Source organism: Trifolium pratense, linkage group LG6 (genome assembly GCF_020283565.1).
Source record: "Trifolium pratense cultivar HEN17-A07 linkage group LG6, ARS_RC_1.1, whole genome shotgun sequence".
In the NCBI taxonomy this organism is placed as follows: domain Eukaryota; kingdom Viridiplantae; phylum Streptophyta; class Magnoliopsida; order Fabales; family Fabaceae; genus Trifolium; species Trifolium pratense.
Genome location: NC_060064.1, coordinates 15,185,988 through 15,206,791, shown reverse-complemented (window position 1 = coordinate 15,206,791; position 20,804 = coordinate 15,185,988). Strand labels below are relative to the sequence as shown.

At 33.4% G+C, this 20,804-nt stretch overlaps 2 long non-coding RNA genes across 4 annotated transcripts; both read right to left on the bottom strand.

The window, feature by feature from the left end:
- Positions 1 to 4,893: 4,893 nt before the first annotated feature.
- On the bottom strand, positions 4,894 to 6,781 carry LOC123890615. Its single transcript, XR_006802893.1, has 4 exons — positions 6,526 to 6,781; positions 6,399 to 6,428; positions 5,237 to 5,361; positions 4,894 to 5,144 (listed from the first exon to the last, which is right to left on the bottom strand). It is a non-coding gene; the product is annotated as an uncharacterized LOC123890615 (long non-coding RNA).
- A 9,020-nt stretch (positions 6,782 to 15,801) lies between these two features.
- On the bottom strand, positions 15,802 to 20,172 carry LOC123888091. Of its 3 annotated transcripts, none has more exons than XR_006801958.1 (5): positions 18,566 to 20,172; positions 17,051 to 17,580; positions 16,884 to 16,959; positions 16,397 to 16,440; positions 15,802 to 16,308 (listed from the first exon to the last, which is right to left on the bottom strand). It is a non-coding gene; the product is annotated as an uncharacterized LOC123888091 (long non-coding RNA). The 3 variants fall into 3 exon arrangements; XR_006801957.1 differs by lacking the exon at positions 16,397 to 16,440 and having other exon boundaries at positions 17,051 to 17,278; positions 17,466 to 17,580; XR_006801956.1 differs by lacking the exon at positions 16,397 to 16,440.
- Between the last annotated feature and the right edge of the window lie 632 nt (positions 20,173 to 20,804).

The following is a 20,804-nucleotide window of genomic DNA, read 5'->3' as shown; positions in this document are numbered from 1 at the left end:
TCTTGGGAAGGGCAAAGAGTTACTCAAGGTCCAAATACATAAACACACAAACACTGAAAAAAAGCAAACAGCAACACCAGCTTGCACACGATTAAAGGACAACTGTAGTTGTCAAAAAAAAGGACAACTGAATAGGAACAAAAACAATACACACACACATATATATTTAAAAAAAGACCAATTGTATCCCAAGGATGAATGAAAAAAGTATGTGCTAAACCCAGCCCAAGCTTTTGAGAAGAATAAAGAAACATGGAAGCAAGAATTTTCACACCTAAGTTCAGATCGCCAAATTAAGCCTAGCAACATCAAATGGTTGATAGAATACGCAGTACAAAGGGTATAGGCACTCATCTTCTACTTCTCCACTTCAGACAGAAAATTTAGCAAGATGCAAGTGTGATTGGAAAAGGAGACCTCTGTTGCACATCAAACCCAAGTAACACATACCCTGTGAACATCACAAAACATGTGCTGAAAGTCAAGAGAAACATTAAAGATTTATTGAAACCAAGCCGCTAATCAGAAGATTATAGTTACAAATAATCCCCACAAAGCTGTCCCGATTTCTCCAGAATTGTGTAATTCATACTGCCAGATTACAGATGGAAAACTAAAATGTGAGAAACCAGTAATATGACGGATAGTTGCAGAAAAACCAAGAAGAAAAAAGATTAGAATAATTCTTGAAACCAAGCCTCTGATAAGCAAATCTCAGTTACAAAGAGTCATATTACATTTTAAAATCCTTAATGTAAGAAAAAAACTGTGTGATGGGGTAATAAAACCTAAGGCTGAACTTGTCAATAGGTTTAATGTCTTAATGGCAAATTTAAATGCTATTTGTAACTGTTATTTTGACAATAGTAACTACTATTAATTAGTATATATTGTATAATAAATGTCGATATGACAGCTACAGATTTATTGGGCTGATTCAAATGTAATTACATTGTATTTATATGAGACTTCTCCTTGAGGAGAAAATACAGTTTTTAGATCAAAACTTCTATGAGTCTAACATTCTATGAGTCTAACATGGTATCAGAGTTTAACAGAACTTTTCAGACTTAACTTCCCACCCTCCTCGCATATCAAATAAACTAGCCTTTCACATTTAACACCCAAGTAGATCGAGAAGAATCAAGAATAAAATAAATCGATTATGGTGAATGCAAGAACAAGATTAAACATGAAGATTACATGGGGCATTCTTGAGTTAAAATGCAATTTCATTCTGCCATTTCTTAATTGTATTCTGATGACATTTATTCCTAAAAAAAACAATTGAGTTAAAATCCGTCAGTAGAAACTTTAAGTCAACTAATTAAAGGCGAATTTTTAAGAGAATATTGGAAAGATAATTAAAAAATCTTAAAGGATAACTATTTACATTGTAGAAAAGATGAAGGCCTTAGATGAAGGCATATTGTTTTTTACCAACCTTTTCCTTCTAAACTATTTTAAACTCAGCTGTCTTTTTCCTTTCTGCATCTTTTTTGTCTAGCGCTTGTAATTTTGTTTTAGCTACAGCAAGAAAATCTTTCGATACAGACCATCCCTGGTCCTGTTAGCTTCTCAACAATCTGCCACAGTAAAAATGAAGAAGAAACTATTAGAAGATCTCGTTTTAATGTTTCAACCTTTTAATCTAAAGATATTGAGGCAAATTATTCTCAACACATACATCACAATCACAAACGAAAAGAAAATTGTAAAATAATATATATGAAAATTAAAGAAAAAAATGGCCCCCTCAAACCAAGCTTTCCAGAATTCCTCATCCCCGATGCAATACAAAAAGATATACTTCGAACCTTTTATGCTTCAACATTCATGCTCCTAAACAACAAAAACAAAAGAACCAGCAGGTGCCAGGATGCAGCATCGAAAGTCAAATATATCCCCACTCACAATAGATATGTAAAAATATATACTGGTGTTTTTATCCTAAGGCTTAATGAATAGTATATTAACCTCTGCTTGCCACTGGCTAGAGCACACCACACACATTCATAGCTGTCTCCCTGTAACACAGAAAAGCAGAAAATTCAAATGAACCGAGAAGAGTAGTTACTGAGTATCATAAAGACTAAAAAGTGAAATCTTTTTTAACATAGATGATAAAATTAAAGTATTGTACACAGCCTGCAGAACATGATGCTTCATTGGAACAAATTTTCATCCTTGTAGTCAATATGAAATGTCACAATTTAAGCTTCCACCTAATACCATAGGACTTACAGCAGCAGCAAGTAGCTTTACACTTGGGGGTGTGCGTGTGTCAGGTTTGGCCCAATGTGCGACCCAACCCAATCAAATTCCACCGGTTCAAATAAGCAAGAAATCCATAATTTTTCTGTCGAACTCAAACCAACCCAAACAGTTATGAGTAAGATAGTTTAGATGGGTCATCAAGTCATAAGGCTTAAATTATATATAAAATGCTAAAAAAACTATTTATATAATTTAATAACATTCTATTCGATATAATTCCAACATTTAGACTAAATTCTATAATTTAAAATTCAGCATTTGAATTAAATTAAACACTTCATTCAAGAGTATCAAAAAGCCTTTTGAATGTCAATCTGACCCAAAACCATAAGAAGAAAGCTCCATTCAAGAGTATCAAAAGCCTTCCGAATGTCCATCTTGAGGGCCAGATTGCCTTTAAATTGCTTCTCCGTGCAGAACATTAATCGCCAAGACTAGCAAGACAAAACACATATATGTAACAGTAACGGATCCCAAGGCTGAATTGAATGGAAAGTATGTTAACCTCATCCTGCCACAGGCTCCACAGCACACTGTACATTCAACACCCACACATAAAACTCACGGAACTGCAAACAATAAATGCTGAATATCAAACAAAGACTAAAATGATGACACAATTGTGTCAGTAGAAATGACCAAATTTAAGCCTTGCAATAGTGGCAAGTATTCGACACAGCTTATGTTCATCGCAATGATTTTCCACCCACTTTGGAAGATCTTGTACTCAACATGAAATTGCATAATTTAGGCAATCCTTGTAATATGGAGGAGTCCTTGGGTCACTGAACATTCATATATTTATCTTTTGTAAATCAAAAAGAATAAACAATAAGAATCAACAGAGAAACAACAAACCAAAAATAAGGCTTGATAGTTGACACTACAGAGAACTGTATCGTTACAATACAGAAATCCAGATCAAAGCTTCAGAAAAAAATACAAAAAAAATTCAATAACGAAATGACAATTATCCTAAAGCTTTCCTAATCCTCAGATTCCTGATAAACAACACACAAAAAATCCAACAATACCACATCACACCATCCTAACAAGTACTCTAATCAAATCAAGTAGGTACAGGTAAATAAAGGGTCTGTTTGTTTGAGATTTAAAAAAAATGATTTTTTTCAAAAAAAAATCATTTTTAACAAAATAGATTTTCTTGAAGAAAATCTAAAGCTATTTTCCGTTTGTTTACAATCATAAAAATCTATTTTTTTAAGATGGTGAGGGATGTTGAGTGATAAAAAAAATGGATTTTGATAAAAGCTATTGAAAATAGATTCTCATTTTGATGAAAAAAATGATTTTTTTACTAAAATCATTTTTGAAAAAATCTGAAACAAACACAAGTAAGATAAAAAAATGGATTTTATTTTAGAAAAAATAGATTTTTTTGGTGAAAAATCCGAAACAAACAGGCCCAAAATGACCCGAGTTATCCCACATTACATTTATAGGCTTCTCTGCTGTAACAACCAAGTAGTACTTCATGGAACTCAAAGAATCAAGAAAAGTAGATCCCCAGAGAAAGAAATGTCAAGAATTCATTTTCAGAGTAGACATCACCAAATGATTTAGCATAACAGTGAGAATATATGAAGGTGCTCCATGTGAAATGAAAAGAATTTAGTCTTCCACACTGTGACAATACCTATTTCTTCATATATCTTAAACAAAAGTAAAATTGTAAAAAAAAATAAAAAAATAACATAGGAAGTGAAAATCAAATAGAACAAAAGGGCCCCAAATCAAGCTTTCCATAACTCCTCATTCTCGGCTCGATGCAAAGTTATACTTCGAACCTTTTATGCTTTAACATATATGCTCCCAATACAAAAATAAAAAAATAAAAAAAAAAACTAGCAGGCGTCAAGACGCACCATCGAAAAGCAAATATCCACACTCCCAAAACAAATATAGATATGTAAAAAAAATACTGGTTTTATCCTAAGACTGAATGGATAGTATATGATTAACCTCTGCTTGCTACTGGCCAGAGCACAACACGCATTCATAGCTGTCTCCCTTGTAACACAAAACTCAAATGAACTGAGAAGAGTAGTTACTGAGTAATAAAAAGGCTGAAATGTGAAGTCTTTCTTAAAAATATCTTGTACTGATAAAATTAAATCATTCTGCAGAACCAAGATATACTAACAAACCGATGTATTCCTCAAATAACATGCTCAAACCAGCTAAATCAAGAATTAACCATCTTTCCTAAAATAGGTGTGCTACCCCAACTCTCTCTAATGTTATTATTCCAAACCATATCTAAGGGTGCGTTTGATTTGCTAAAAAACAGGGGACTGGACAGGACAACTTTTGTTGTACTCTGTTTGATTTGAAATTTGTTATGGGACTGGACAAATTAGATAGCAAGGGACAGGACAAAAACAAGATTTTTTGTCCCTCACTAAACCACGGGACAACTTTTTGTCCACAGTACAAATATAAAAAATACGAAAATACCCATTTTATTTTCGAATATAAAAATATTATCGTCCTATATCTTTCCGGTACAGGTTTGTCCTGTCCTGTATTATCTTGTTCTGTCCTGTACTGTTATGTCCAGTCCTTGTTGTTTTACGAATCAAACGCACCCTAAGTTCAGTTTCCACACATGCAACACAGTATTCTCTTCAAAAAAATAAATTGCATTTCTCCAGTACAGCAAAGTTTAACAAAGGAAAACATACCTTCTTGCAGAAAATTACAACATTTTTCCTGTGATAAACTTTCATAGTTAGAAATTTATGTTTAACAGCATCTACAGAAATCTTTCCCACTACAGAAAAATCAAAGAAAAGCATCATCCCAGCTAAGTTCCCAACCTTCATCGTCTGGAATACATTAGAAACCTAGATGAGGAAGGGCCAACAGATTTTAGTACACATCAAGCAGAAATTAAATAAACAACACACAACAATAAAAACAAAAAAAGACAATGCACCTGTTGTAGCAACCTCATCCCTTGGGTGGTAGAAGTGCAAGATCCGAGGGAAGAAATGCCTGTTCCAAAAGATAGTAAATGTCCTGCACTTCTTGTGAAGCATAGGACATTACTCTCTCTGATGCCTGCAATTAATCCAAACATAAAATCTTCAGACCTAGTCTAAAGCATCCGCATCAGTCTACTATATAAAACGCGACGTGACTCTGATTAGATCATCAATGCACAACATACATCCACGATATAATGAGATAAAAATACAATGTTCAGGATTTGGAAAGTGTTTGAATAGCAAGATTCTCATTGTTTAAAGAGTCTAACAATGTTTGTAATTTGTATTAGGCTGCACTTGTAATTGAAATAATTGCACTACACTAATTTTTTACTGAGAAAATCAACATAATGACGAGTACATCGTCAGTAGCCAGAAACAGAAACGAAGCTATTTTTTTTAAATCTACAAGGAAAATGTCAGGTGAGGAAGCTGTTATTGCAGCTGAGCCAGTGGCCTTTTCTACTGTTGGAATTCTAGGCGAGCCAATGGATACCATGACTGAACTGCCTTGCAACTTGTGCTTAGGAAATCACTGGCATACACGGTGGACTTGCGCATGAGCTTCAAGATCCATCCATTGTGCGTGTTTCTTTCCTTTTCATTTTCTAGTTATTCATGGGACTAGGGATTTCAAATGTTTAATATGTATTTTCGGCTCCCTGTTTTTATAGTTCCTCTCAACTAGTTACACAATTTAGTTACTCAAAACTAGTTACACAATTTTGTTTTGCTATGCTATCGTAATGTATTTTAATCATTATAATAATTTTCCATCTAATACATGAAATATCGACAATCATACTAATGAAGGTAAATCGAGGTTAAAATAATTACCACACAACAAATATTCACAACCAACATGTGAAATGCAAATATCAAAATCTGTTATAAGTTTGTGATTTGGCAATTAGTTGACGAGGAAAGAAATTCAAATATATATGACCAACCATGCCAAATATTAAAACGAGAAAAACAAACTTATACATAGTTCAACTTCTTACTTGAAAATCCACTCCATAAGAATACACTTCATAATAATATAAATTACAATGACAGTATAAAAAAAATATATAGTGCTTTGTGCTTCAAATAATGAGAATATCTTACCAGTTCAGCAAGAAGTGAAGACCTTGAGAGCTGAGTAGAGACAAAACATAAACAAAACCAGATAATAAGATTTGGAAAACAAATATCTATATACTACCGGGAATGCAAACGAGGGACAGTAAAATACCGTTGTTCTGCTATTAGTCTTATTTTCAAGATTAGAACATATGAGATTAGCCATCATCAAATTTTGCTCCTTTTCATGATCTAATTCTAAATTGCTTTCATAAGAAGGCACTGAAATTGCAGATAGAATATGTAAAACAAACACCTTGAATATGTAAAGAAAAATGAAATTTGCCAACCTGCCAGAGTGAAAATTCAGCGTCAATTATCAGCTGGTCAAATCTCAGATACAATTGCAAGCTTTGAGGAGCAGAAAGATCAGGTCGGTCTGGTTGGTCCCAATATTTGATAAGATTAGCCAAATGATGGTTTCGTGTGATCAGGTCAGTTTTGTGATTTCACAATTTGTGAGGCATACCAATTTAGGAAAGGACAGCAGATACTAGTTCTCCAATATGCTTCTAATTTAGGAGAAAAACTCTTATTAATATATATCTCAAATGACTGGAAAGTAGAAAGAGAAAATTATAACAAAAGAAGTGGCAAATCAACATAACAAAAAAGTGTCAAACCAAGCTGTCCAGAACTCCTCGTCCTTGTGGAGGGCAAAGAGATGCCGAAATGTTCAAATCTAAGGTCAGATCATCAAATTAAGGCCATCAACAGTTGAATATATAACACAGCCAGCAAAAAATGACGGTCCATGTGTGTACTCATTAATTTGTTCACAGGATGATGCGCTGTACCACAGTTGTAAAAAACAAAAAACACAAGAATATAGAACGAAGAGTAAAATAGTTATCCAAACCAAGTCTATGATCAGAAGATCATAGTTATACAAAAAGAGCCCCACAAAGTTGTTCCAATTTCTTGCAATGTCAGATTATAGGCCACAAAAATAAGGCTGAACTTTTCAGTTATATAACCACCAACCCTCATCGCACATCAATAGACTTTCCGAGAAGACTGGACACTAAAAGAACACAGAGAACAAATGAAAGAGTGTACAAACTTGATTGCTTGATACTACACAAAACATTATTATTGTCTTATTTCACTACACTGTAGTAAACAACTCCACATTTCAATTCACAATTATCTGTCATTCAATTGGAATAACTGCAGCATGCTGCCATAAATATTTAATGCAAAACAGTGTTAACAAAACACCGATATGTACATGATCAAATTTAGAGTATTTGACACAACTGAGGAATTAAAAGAACAAGATTCCAAGATCATTAAAATAAGAGCAGAAAATTCCAAGATTAAAACTAATAACAAACCTCAGAAGCAAGAAAGCAAAATAATCAACAAGAAAAAAATTACTGATCACCAGAAGAAATAGAGTAAAAAAAAATTAATACTGATTCAATCTAAAATAAAAATTTCTCTTCAGAATAGAGTAAAAACAAAATTAACAGTTGAGAATATAAAGGTAGGAATTAAACTTGACCAGCCGATTAGACTGGGAAGACTTGCAATTGTATCTGATATTTGAATACAGAAGATGAAGATCAAGCAAGAGGTAAATAAAACCAGAAGAAATATTTTGAAAACAAAAAGAAGTTAATACTGATCACCAATTCAAAAGGCTAGACTCCATGCTATGAAGAAGGATATCATTTTTACAAACTATGTTGCAGAAAAACATGTAAAAAATTCAATTTACAATGTCTTCAAATCAAAGCCCAAATATAAATAAAAATAGCAAAGCACGACTCATATCAAAGTAATTTGAAATTTCAATATGAAAACGTTATTGTTCATTGTATCCAGTCGTTCTAGACATCAAACCTTCTCAGCTCGCTGCAAAACAGATAAACACATCTCACGATAATCTTGATAACCGATTTAGAGTGAAGAGTCAAGATGTGCTTGTGTGAAATTCTTGAAATCCTGGGAAATGCGTATCAATACGTAAATCCCTACCAAGCGAAAAAGTAAACAAGCACACCAAACCCTTAAATCAAGCGAAAAACAATTATTGAACACTAAAAGATTTTAAAAGAGATTAGAAAATCAAAACTTAAAGCTTGGGGAGGGAAAAGTGTTGTTTGGAATCTTAAATGTTTCATACTCGCGTTCATACAACAGATACACAAAAACCACAACACTATCCCAAAAGAAATACATACCGGTAAGCCAAATATTACCTGTATGTAAACCACACATTATAGGTTGAACGAAAAGTATGTGAACCACTCCCCTGTAATACCCACATAAATAACTCAAAAGAACTGCAGAAGTAAATACTGAGTAAACTAGCTGAAATGTAATGATTCGTAGAAGATATGACCAGATAAATATGAAAGGAATAAACTAACATGCCTTGAATGATAGAGTTTACCAGTTGAACTCTTCACATAAATTTGGCTGTCAGATTACATTGTAAAAAACATAAATGTAAGAAAACCTAAGGTGTAAAGGAGTGATTTGAAAACACGGGGACAATAAAACTCCATAGAATAAATGATTCCCAATCAAGAAGAGTGTGCCAAAACTAACCTGGTTGCTTCATACTACCCAGTAAGTTACTGCATCAAAACAGACGACATGGCAGAACATAGAACATAGATGCAGTTTCCAATCACAATTCAACACTGGGGTTATAACCATGTATCAACTTTCGCAAAACATTACCGTTATCTGATACTAAATTGGAAACACCCTAAAACAGAAGAAATATATGCTACAAGAATCAACAGAAAAATTGAATTAAAAAAAAAAAAAAAAGATTGATAAGAATTAATTTTTTTTACTAGAGAGCGCGCAAATCAAATCTCGAGGCTCCAAACTGTGAAGAAAGTTAAAATCTTGACAACCCACGCTGCAGAAAAACACATCCACAGTTCAATTCGTTTATCTTGCATCAAAGCCAAGAAATAAGGAATAGTGAAGAAGAACTCACCGATGAAATTTTATTTGTCTATCCAAAGAAATTTGCTATTATCTGTTGAATCAATGATCGATATCCGGACTTCGACTCGCTGCAAAACATATAAACGCATATCTTGATTATCCAATGACGAATTATATATAATAATCTAAAACTTTACAAATAATTCTTGATAACCGATCCATATAAAAGAAGATTCATTAGAATTGTGAGATCCACGATATATCTACAATTCAAAAAAAGTATATGAAAACACAATCCATAGCGATCTCCGTGACAGCAGCCTATTGAAGAAAACAAGAACCGAAAATCCAGAAATCGAGTCATCAGAAAGCAAACATATGTGAGCAACAGATCTGAAGAACAAGAACGGGAAGGAAAAAAAAAGGCATGTTTTATTTATCCACGGCTGAACGGAAAGTAAGAGGTATGACCAGTTTTATCCCAAGGCGAAAGTAAGATGTAACACCAGTTTCAACCAAGGCAGAAAGGGAAAGTAAGTGTGTACCTCTGCCTGCCACACATTTATAGGATATTTCCCCTGCAACACCTAAACAAAAAACTCAAAAGAGCTGACAAAAGTAGACGATGATTATGCAAAAAACGATTGAAATGCAAGAGTCTCAACAGTAATGACCAAATTATATAGCCCAGCAACAGTAGCGACTATAGGACAGCCTCCAGAAGATGATGACTCATTGGAACAATTTGCAAGAACATGGTGTACCAATGAATATGACATAACCAAATTGTCCAAACTTGCTCGTCTTGGGAAAGGCAAAGAGTTAAGTGAGAGTGGTATACAAGTTCCAAATACAAAAACACACAAACACTGAAAGAAACACAAAAATAGCAAGACAGTTTGCACACGATTAAAGAACAACTATTTGGGAACGAAAACAATACAGACACGCATACACAGTACAGATAGCCAAATTAAGCCTAGCAATAGTTGCAAATATAACATGTAAATTGGTTGACAGAATACGCAGTACAAAGGGAATATGCACTCATCTTCTACTTCTCCACTTCAGACAGAAAATTTAACAAGATACAGTGTGATTGAGAAAGGATACCTATGCTGCACATCAAAACAATGTAACACATACCCTGTGAACATCACAACAGATGAAACATGTGCTGAAAAATTTTAACTCCACAAATAGTTGTAGAAAAGTCAAGAGAAACATTGAAGATTTCTTGAAACCAGACCGCAAATCAGAATATCATAGTTACAAATACAGAACCCCACAAAGTTGTCCCAATTCTCCAGATTTGTGTAATTTATACTGCCAGATTACATATGGAAAACTAAAATGTGAGAAATCAGTAATATGATGGGGTAGTGTTTTTTTTTTAAGAAAAAAATGTATTTGAGCTTACTAGATATGATGGGGTAGTGTGATATATAGTTGTAGAAAAACCAAGACAAAGATTAGAATTTAGTAGAACATGTTCACACTTCAATTCAATTTTAACAAGAATCACGAAACGTTCATAATTGATTACCGATGTGTAAAAGAAGAGTCAAGAGTAGTGTGATTGTGTGAATTTTTTTCAAACACCTATGCCATTTTACGTTAACTAATATACAGATAATGCACACACTTATCTTGGTCTTTAAGAAATTTATTTCATTCAAGCTGACAAGACTTAGAATTGAACACAGGCCCTTAGAAAAATGAAGAGTTTGTGAATTTCATACTAACACCAATAGATAAATAATAAAAGACCTTGTTGATCAAGTGATTGCTTCTTGTGATCTTGCTTATTATGTTTTATTTGAGATGATCTTACCACTTGGATTGAACTTCCAGCTATCAATGATTTTTGTTGCCTTCGATCTTCGGTTGAACATTTCTTCATTGTTTTAAAATTTTCCAATTGAACTTTGTACTTTTGATACAATTCATCACTGGACTTGATATTTTCTAGAATATCTTCTAACCTTTATCAATTGAAAAGTATAATTATTAGTAAAAATTCTGATAACTAAAAGAAAAATTATGTTAAGTAAGCCAGTATTTGTAAACAATCTGAGTAGCAAGACAATGTGGTAAAAACTTGACCTTTCTCTTCCTCTGTTGTCCCTCTTCCCTGTATTTATAGCACTGTATTTCTTCCAATCTTGACCTTTCTCTGCCAAAACCTGCTCCCTTGGCCTTCCCTGTATTTGTAAGTGAGTTTCATCCATTCTTTCTCCATTGAGTACTAAAAAGAAAAAGGAATATCTAAATATCATCATCTCTTCGACTGGTAATAAGACTATTATTTACCTTCTGATTATTATTAATAAGACCCAAATGCAGTTTGGTTACTTGTTATCATGCTATCATTTCTAAAGGAATCAATACATGCATATAAAAATGGTATATCACATTAATTTTTACCTTTCTCTGATAAGATGATAAAAGTTACTTCCATGCTCTGCTGCAAACTTCATAACATCAATCACAGCCATATCTCCTCCATAAACCTCCCTCTGCATATTTAACATGCACAAAATATGATTAACCATAGGTCAGATACAAATAGCTATAAATTTCGACAAATAGTCCCTATAGTTTTTTCCCAACAATAATGATACCATTCAAAAATTTAGTGGCAAACAAGTACAGCCCACTAGATCACACTATTATTTGGAAAAAGTGTGGCAATAATCCATAATGAATATAAAAACAAGATGGAACATTGGGCTTAAAAAATATAGATCCACAAGTACCTGATACACTGACTTCAGTATCAGATCCTTTAAAATAGTAGGAATCTCTGTAGACAATTTACCAAGAAATTGTAGGTATCCTCAGCTAATCCTCTAAAATGGTGAGATATCTAAATATCATCATCTCTACGGCTGATAATAAGACTACTATTTATCTTCTAATTACCTCTAATAGCTATACTAATGATATATATCTAATCTAGGCATTGAATATTTCAACTTTTCTAGAGTAACCAAACTAATCAAAATGCAGCAACATAGGGGGATGAACAAGGATAGGAAAAATTAAATTTAGTGCCAATGTTTCCAACTTATATTGCGCATAGTGCAAACATGTATATTAAACTAAAGTTTAATAAAGTTCAGGATAATTTTTATAATCACAGTTTTGATTTTACTGGCATGGTATTTTTAACAAGTAGCTATAATGGTTCACTAAAACCATAAAAAGTTAAAGTAAAAAAAGAGTCAAGAGACGTGTGATTGTGTGAAATTCCGAGTGAAGTGTGTGAATACATAAATCCCTAAAAATTTGTTTATATCTCAAATTTAATTCAGATCGCCGGATTAAGCCTAGATGTAACACTTACCCAGTGAACACTATATGATATATAGAGAAAAATTAATAAAACAAAAAGTTGTCAAAAAAAAAAAAAAAGAAACCAAGTCACCCATCAGCATGACTTTTATGAAGTTGTCCCAGTTTCTCAAGAATCGTGGAAAATTTGGCTGTCAGATTACATTGTCAAAAACTTAAATGTAAGAAAACCTAAGGTGTAAATGAGTAAATTGATAACAAAGGGACAATAAAACTCTAGAGAATAAATGATATGAAAATGATTCCCAAACTAGAAAAGTGTGCCAAAACAAACCTGATTGCTTGATACTACAAAGTAAGTAATTGCTTCAAAACAGACGACACAGCGGCAAACAGATGCAGTTTCAATTCACAATTCAACACTGAGGTTATAACCATGTATCAAGTTTCGCAAAACATTACCACTATCTACACACTACACTGTAATCAACAGCTACACGTTTCAATTCACAATTACATATTACTCAATTAGAATGACTACAGCATGCTGCCAAAAAAATTAAATGCAAAACAGGGTTTTGAAAACACCTGTATGTGATTGTGTGAAATTCTTGAGATTCTGAGAAAAGCTTATCAATACGGAAATCCCTACCAAGCGAAAAAGAAACAAGTACAGAAAACCGTGACATCAAGCGAAAAAGAATTATTGAAGACTTAGATTTTAACAGAGATAAGGAAATCAAAACTTAAAGCTTGGGGAGGGAAAAGTGATGTAGTCTCGAATCTTAAATGCTTCATACTCGCGTTCATGCTACAGATCCACAAAAACTACAACACTCTCCCAAAACAAATACACATGTAAGCCAAAAATTACCTGTTTTATCCCAGCCTGCCACCGGTTCCGCACATTTATTGGCTGAACGGAAAGCATGTGAACCTGTAACACCTGCACAAATAACTTAAAAGAACTGCAGAAGTAGATACTGAGTAAACTAGCTGAAATGTAAAGATTCGTAGAAGATATGACCAGATTAAATGTAAGAAAACCTAAAGTGTAAAGGAGTAATAATCAAGAAGAATGTGCCAAAACGAACTTGTTTGTTTGATGCTACACAACAAGTTATTGCTTCAAAACAGACGACGCGACAGAAAACAGTGCAGTTTCAATTCACAATTCAACATTGAGTTACAACCATGTATCAAGTATCGCAAACCATTACCATTATACAATACTCCACTGCAACACCAAAGAGTAAATAAGAAAACCAAGAAATATATGCTATAAGAATCAACAAAAAAAATGGAATCAACAAATCTCGAGGCTCCATGCTATGAAGAAAGGAAATATTTTAGCAACCCACGCTGCAGAAAAACAAGTTCACAGTTCAAATTCGTTTATCTTGCATCAAAGTCAAAAAATAAGGAATAATTAAGAACAACTCATCGATGAAATTTGATTTATCTATCTGAAGAAATCCGTTATTATCCATTGAATCAAGAATCGATATCCCGACTTCGGCTCGCTACAAAACATATAAACGCATATCTCGATTATCCAATGAAGAGTTATATTCAATAATCTAAAAAATTACAAATAATTCTTAATAACCGATCCATAAAAGAAGATTCATGAGAATTGTAAAATCCTTGATATATGAAGGATTTTAAAAACGCATATGAAAATGCAATTCATGGCGAGCTCCATGACGTCAGCCTATTGAAGAAAACAACAGCAAATCCTGAAATCGAGTCATCAGAAAGCAAACATATGTGAGCATGCAACTGATCTCAAGAACAAGAATAAGAAGGGAAAAAATGATATGTTTTATTTATCTAAGGCTGAACAGAAAGTAAGAGGTATGACCAGTTTTATCCCAAGGCGAAAGTTTTATCCAAGGCAGACTGAGAAAGTGTGTACCTCTCTTCCTGCCACACATTTGTAGGTTATCTCCCCTGTAACACCCACACAAAAAACTCAATGGAGCTGACAAAAGTAGCCGCCAATTATCCAAAAAAGATTGAAATGCAAGAGTCACAACAGTAATGACCAAACTATAGCCTAGCAACAGTAGCGACTATAGGACAGCCTCCAGAAGATGATGACTCATTGGAACAATTTGGAAGAACATCGTGTACCAATATGAAGAGACAATTGCAGCTTCCTCCTAAATGAATAGGATGTCTTTTAAGAAGTATCATCTTCATCGTTGTGAATTTAAAAGACGATTATAGAAAACCTCCCCCATCAAAGTTAAGTTGTTCCCAACCAAGCATTGTCGGGTTAAGAGGACTGAGAATATTGTAGTTCATTAGCTAGCTAAGTGGGCTGTGTCTGATCCCAATGGTTTTTGGTCTAACTATATTCCTCAATCTATCTTGTGCCATGTCCAAGAAGTTATTGATTTTCAAAAAAAAAAAAAAAAGCACCTATGATGTAACCAAAATGTCCAAAAGTCTTCATCTTGGGTAGGTAAAGAGCAGCATAAATCACTAATAACAATATGAACAAAAAACAGTATAAGATAATAGAAAACCTCTCCCAACAAGAAGATAATAGAAAACCTCTCCCAGCAAAGTTATGTCTGTCCACAACGAACAAATCATCAGAACACAAACCCCCTATACATAACCAAGTTGTCTAAATTTCTTCATCATACGAAGTGCAAAGATTTATTCTAGAATCTCATAGGCTATGCCAGAGTAATACTCAGGTTCTGGATACTGAAACACTAAAACTTCCCCAGCTTGTACACAATCAAATAACAATTATTTGAGGATATATAATGTAAGTAAAAAAATGACCAGTTATATTCCAACGATGAATGAGAAAGTCAGTGAAAATCTTGCACAAGCATGCAGAGAAGCATTGAAGCAAATATGTTTAAATCTAAGTTCAAATTACCAAATTAAGCCAAGAGGAATTGAAAAATTAAACACAGCCACAATGACAACCTGCTATCACAACATCACCAGTTTTCATGCAGAATTTTTCAGTTTAGCAATGTAACAGAATAAAACCTGTCCCAAGTAACTTACTGAGTTTAACTCCATTCAGCCAATATGCATTCTACAGTTGTTCCTGCATTTGAACATGTTAGATCTCATCTAGCACATATGAACTCGAAGCATGAATTATGAATTATAGAAATAATCAGCAAGCAAACACCAGAACCCCAACACTATTTAAGAATAATTTGTTTCAAGGTAGTAGGTGACAGCAGAATAATTCAAAGTCAATGCATGAACAGTTCAAACAAATGAAAGATAAGAATAGTTACATACAATAAATGAGAAGCACAAGAAGTTTCTAAGTGTAGGGAGGGACCAACAATTACACTATTCACCTATGAAGCAATACCTCTGATACACCCTCGATGACTTTAATTCCTCTAATGTAAAATAAACTGCCTATGGGACTTAACTATTTCAATAGATAGGCATCGAAATACAGAACTGATATATACATGTAGTCAAAGTTGAGCAACACTAAGAAACGGTTTTGGCTGCACATTTAGTTGTTTGACAAGGTTATCTATGCTAGCTTCACTTGCAGCAACAAAAATGAGTATTTCGTCTCTAGCTTCATGTGATTAAATTCAATTTATCTTCGTTATATTTCCCATGGCCTTATAAAATCTTCCTCCTCAAACACATATCTAGAGACCAATATATCAACCCCCAGCCTCTACAACCAGAAGTGGAATAAGAATCTATTAGCATTTAGCTTGATAATGGAACAATGAATTATGTGCAAAAGTATTGTGAAAACTTACAAAACGAGTTGAAGCTACTGCATTCAACACATGAAAGTTTCAAACTACATTAACAAAAAAAGAAATCACAATTTTTTTTCAAAGTTCACGGGTTAGCATTTTGAAATCATAAATTTCTTACTTAAAACAAACTATTCCGGGTTTGACCAAGTCCATTCTAGGCTATTAGAAAATGCTTCTAGTTGATCATTGGGATGATCGGGTCGAGTTGTAACAATGTACTTATACTCTAATAGCCTAGAATAAAAGAATAAAAGAAATGGATACAATTCATAGTCACGGTACAGATCACCAAATGAAAGCACAACAACATAAATGATTGTAAGAGATAGCAATTTATGAAAGGACAGCAGATTCTAATTCTCCATTATGCTTCCAGTTTAGGAGAAAAATTCTAATTATTTTTATATCTCAAATGACTGGAAAATAAAGAGAGAAAATAATAACAAAAGAAGTGGTAAATCAACATAATAAAGAAGTGCCAAACCATTGTTGTCCAGAACTCCTTGTCCTTGGGGAGTGCCAAACCAAGCTGACAGATAGACAACAACTTCAACGCTATCCTAAATCCCAAAACAAATACACACATTAATAGGCTGATTTCCCTGTAACAACCACACAGAAATGACCGGTTTAACAGAAAGTATGACAAACCTCTTCCTGCCACAAATTCCATTGCAAACCACACATTTGCAGGTTAACTTTTCCCTGTAACATCCACACAGAAAACTCAAAGGAACCGACCAAAATAGATGCTGAGTATCAAAACAAAGACTGAAATGTAAAGAGTCTTAAAAGAGATGACCAAACTAAAGTCTGTAGAAGATGATGGTTCAATGAAATAAATTTCCATCCTTGTAATACAGACGAGTCCTTAGGGCACTGTAAATTGTAATGAAGAGGATATTTTTACAGGAGTATCAGCACAACCATCATAAATCACAAATAATGATTTTTTTTTTGAAAATAAATCACATATAATAAATTAAAAAAAATAAAATAAAATATAAACTAAACAGTAAAAGAAGGGCAAGAGTTGTTCCAGAAGTCGTCTCTCCAGAAAGTTAACTTGTACACTATGAAGATAATGTAACCAAGTTGTCGAAAATTCTTCATCTTGGGAAGAGAAATGATTTATTTCTTACAAACTTCAGCACCCAAAAACTTCAACACCACCTTGTACACTATCGAAGAACAATTAGTCAGCTCAAATACATATACGTATAAGAAAAAATTGACCAATTATATCTCAACGATGTGATAATCTTCCCCAAGCTTACAGAGAAGAACCAAGAAACATGGATGCAGAAATGATCAAATATAAGTTCAGATCATCAAATTGATGCCATCAGCAGTTTAAATATATAACACAGCCAGCAAAACATGATGGTTCATGTGTGTACTTGTTAATTTGTTCACTGAATGATACGCTATGATAAATAGTTGATAAAAAAACACAAGAATAAAGAAAGTAGAGTAAAATAGTTATCCAAACCAAGTCAATGATCAGAAGATCATAGTTACAAAGAGTTCCCCACAAAGTTTTTCAAATTTCTTGCACTGTCAGGTTATAGGTCAGAAACTTAAGGCTGAACTTTTCAGTTATATAAACCACCAATCCTCACTGCACATCAATAGGCTTACCGAGAAGACATGACACTAAAACAACACGGAGAACAAACGAAGTGTACAAACTTGATTGCTAGATACTAAACAAAACATTATTATTGTTTTTAAAACACACTACACTTTATTGTTTTAAAAAACACACTACACTGTAATCAGCAGCTACACGTTTCAATTCACAATTACCTATTACTCAATTAGAATGACTACAGCATGCTGCCAAAAAAATTAAATGCAAAACAGTGTTTTGAAAACACCTATATGTGATTGTGTGAAATTCTTGAGATTCTGAGAAAAGTGTATCAATAGGGAAATCCCTACCAAGCGAAAAAGAAAATAGTACAGAAAACCTTGATATCAAGCGAAAAAGAATTATTGAAGACTTAGATTTTAACAGAGATAAGAAAATCAAAACATAAAGCTTGGGGAGGGAAAAATGATGTAGTCTAGAATCTTAAATGCTTCATACTCGCGTTCATGCTACAGATACACCAAAACTACAACACTCTCCCAAAACAAATACACATGTAAGCCAAAAATTACCTGTTTTATCCCAAGGCTGTATGAAAAGTATGTAAACCTCTGCCTGCCACCGGTTCCGCACATTTATTGGCTGAAAGGAAAGCATGTGAACCTCTCCCCTGTAAAACCCACAAAAATAACTTAAAAGAATTGCAGAAGTAGATACTGAGTAAACTAGCTGAAATGTAAAGATTCGTAGAAGATATGACCAGATTAAAGCCTTCAGAAGATGATCATTCACTGGACAAATTTTCATCCACTTTTCACATCATGTACCCATCATATGACCCAATTTTCGATTCCTCCTAATACAGTAAAATGAAGCAGATATCTTTTTAGCAGCATAAATCACATATAACAATAAATATAACAAAATAGTACAAGATTAACTAAAGCCTCGCCCAACAAAGTTAAGTTATACCCAACAAATAGATGATCATAAGAAACAGCATCTAAGGTTACGGTGGAGATGAATGCTATGGCCAAGTCACTGATCAACAGGGCTTTTACGAAGTTGTCCTGGTTTCTCAAGAATCGTGGAAATTTGGCTGTAAGATTACATTGTCAACAACTTATGTAAGAAAACCTAATGTGTAAAGGAGTAATAATTTGATAACACAGGGACAATAAAACTCCAGAGAATAAATTATATGAAAATGATTCCCAATCAAGAAGAGTGTGCCAAAACGAACTTCATTGTTTGATGCTACAAAGCAAGTTATTGCTTCAAACAGACGACGCGGCAGAAAACAGATGCAATTTCAATTCACAATCCAACATTTAGTTATAACCATGTATCAAGTATCGCAAAGCATTACCATTATCCGATACTAAATTGGAAACACCCTAAAACAGAAAAATCACATGAGAACTCCAGCATTCTGCCAACAAATTAAGAGTAAAACTGATCAAGATATCATGAAATCAAAACCACATCCTCTACTGCAACACCAAAGAGTAAATAAAAAAAACCAAGAAATATAAGCTATAAGAATCAACAAAAAAGAAAAAGATTGATACGAATTAATTTTTTTTTTACTAAAAGATTGCAAATCAAATCTCGAGGCTGCATGCTATGAAGAAAGTTATTATTTTGACAACCCACGTTGCAGAAAAACACGTTCACAGCTCAATTCGTTTATCTTGCATCAAAGTCAAAAAATAAGGAATAATAAAGAACAACTCATTGATGAAATTTGATTTATCTATCTGAAAAAATCCGTTATTATCCGTTGAATCAAGAATCGATATTCGGACTTCGGCTCACTGCAAAACATATAAACGCATATCTCGATTATCCAATGAATCAATAATCTAAAAATTTACAAATAATTCTTGATAACCGATCCATTTCAAGAAAATTGTCAAATCCTTGATATATCTACAATTCTAAAAGAGCATATGAAAATGCAATTCATAGCAATATCCATGACAACAGCCTATTGAAAAGCGCTATTGTAGGTCTATTTTTAATAGCTCTTTTTAGAAAAGCGCTATTAAAGGTCTTTTTTAAAATTTTTAAAAAAATTATAACCTGTTGAGGCGCAAAACCTATTGGGGGCACGAAAGGAGATAATTTTTTTATTAATCATAAAACATATATTTATCATAGAAGTCATAACAACCAGCCAAGTGATGTACCGCATAAGTATTTATTGCAGTATAATCTAACAACCAGCCTTAGAGCTAAGAAAAAAATGAACCCCAATCCAAATAATAAACAAACTACCACAGGTTAAAGAATAAAACATGAGCAGAAATAAATCACCAGAGAGACAAAAGAAATAATTGATTCCCAGTGGAAAGGGCAGCTTAAAATACGATAGCTAAGCTGAAAAATTGCAAAATGGATAGAACACTGGTCCTCAAATGCATATAGATGGCAAAATCCACTCTTCATCAAAGGAAACCGGGAAAGAATATAGCAGACATGTAATGCAAATAGTTATGAAGCCAACCCCCAATATTGAACTCCAAATGAGATAAATGAGACAACACTGCACATGTTCAAGCAAGAGCTTAGCTGGTTTATTCTTATTGGTCACATTATAAGCACAAATGAATCTAACAACTTCAAGAAAGAATTTTCAAACTATTTCACTAAAAAACAAAGTAAGAAAAGAAAAATAAGAAAATGATTTTTTAAAGTTTCCAAAACACACTACCTTGGCTCCAACCTTCAGACCTCATGCTTCAAGTATCATATATATCTACAATAAAACAAGGATAGTAGCCATATGCTGGCCAAAAAAAACCCCAA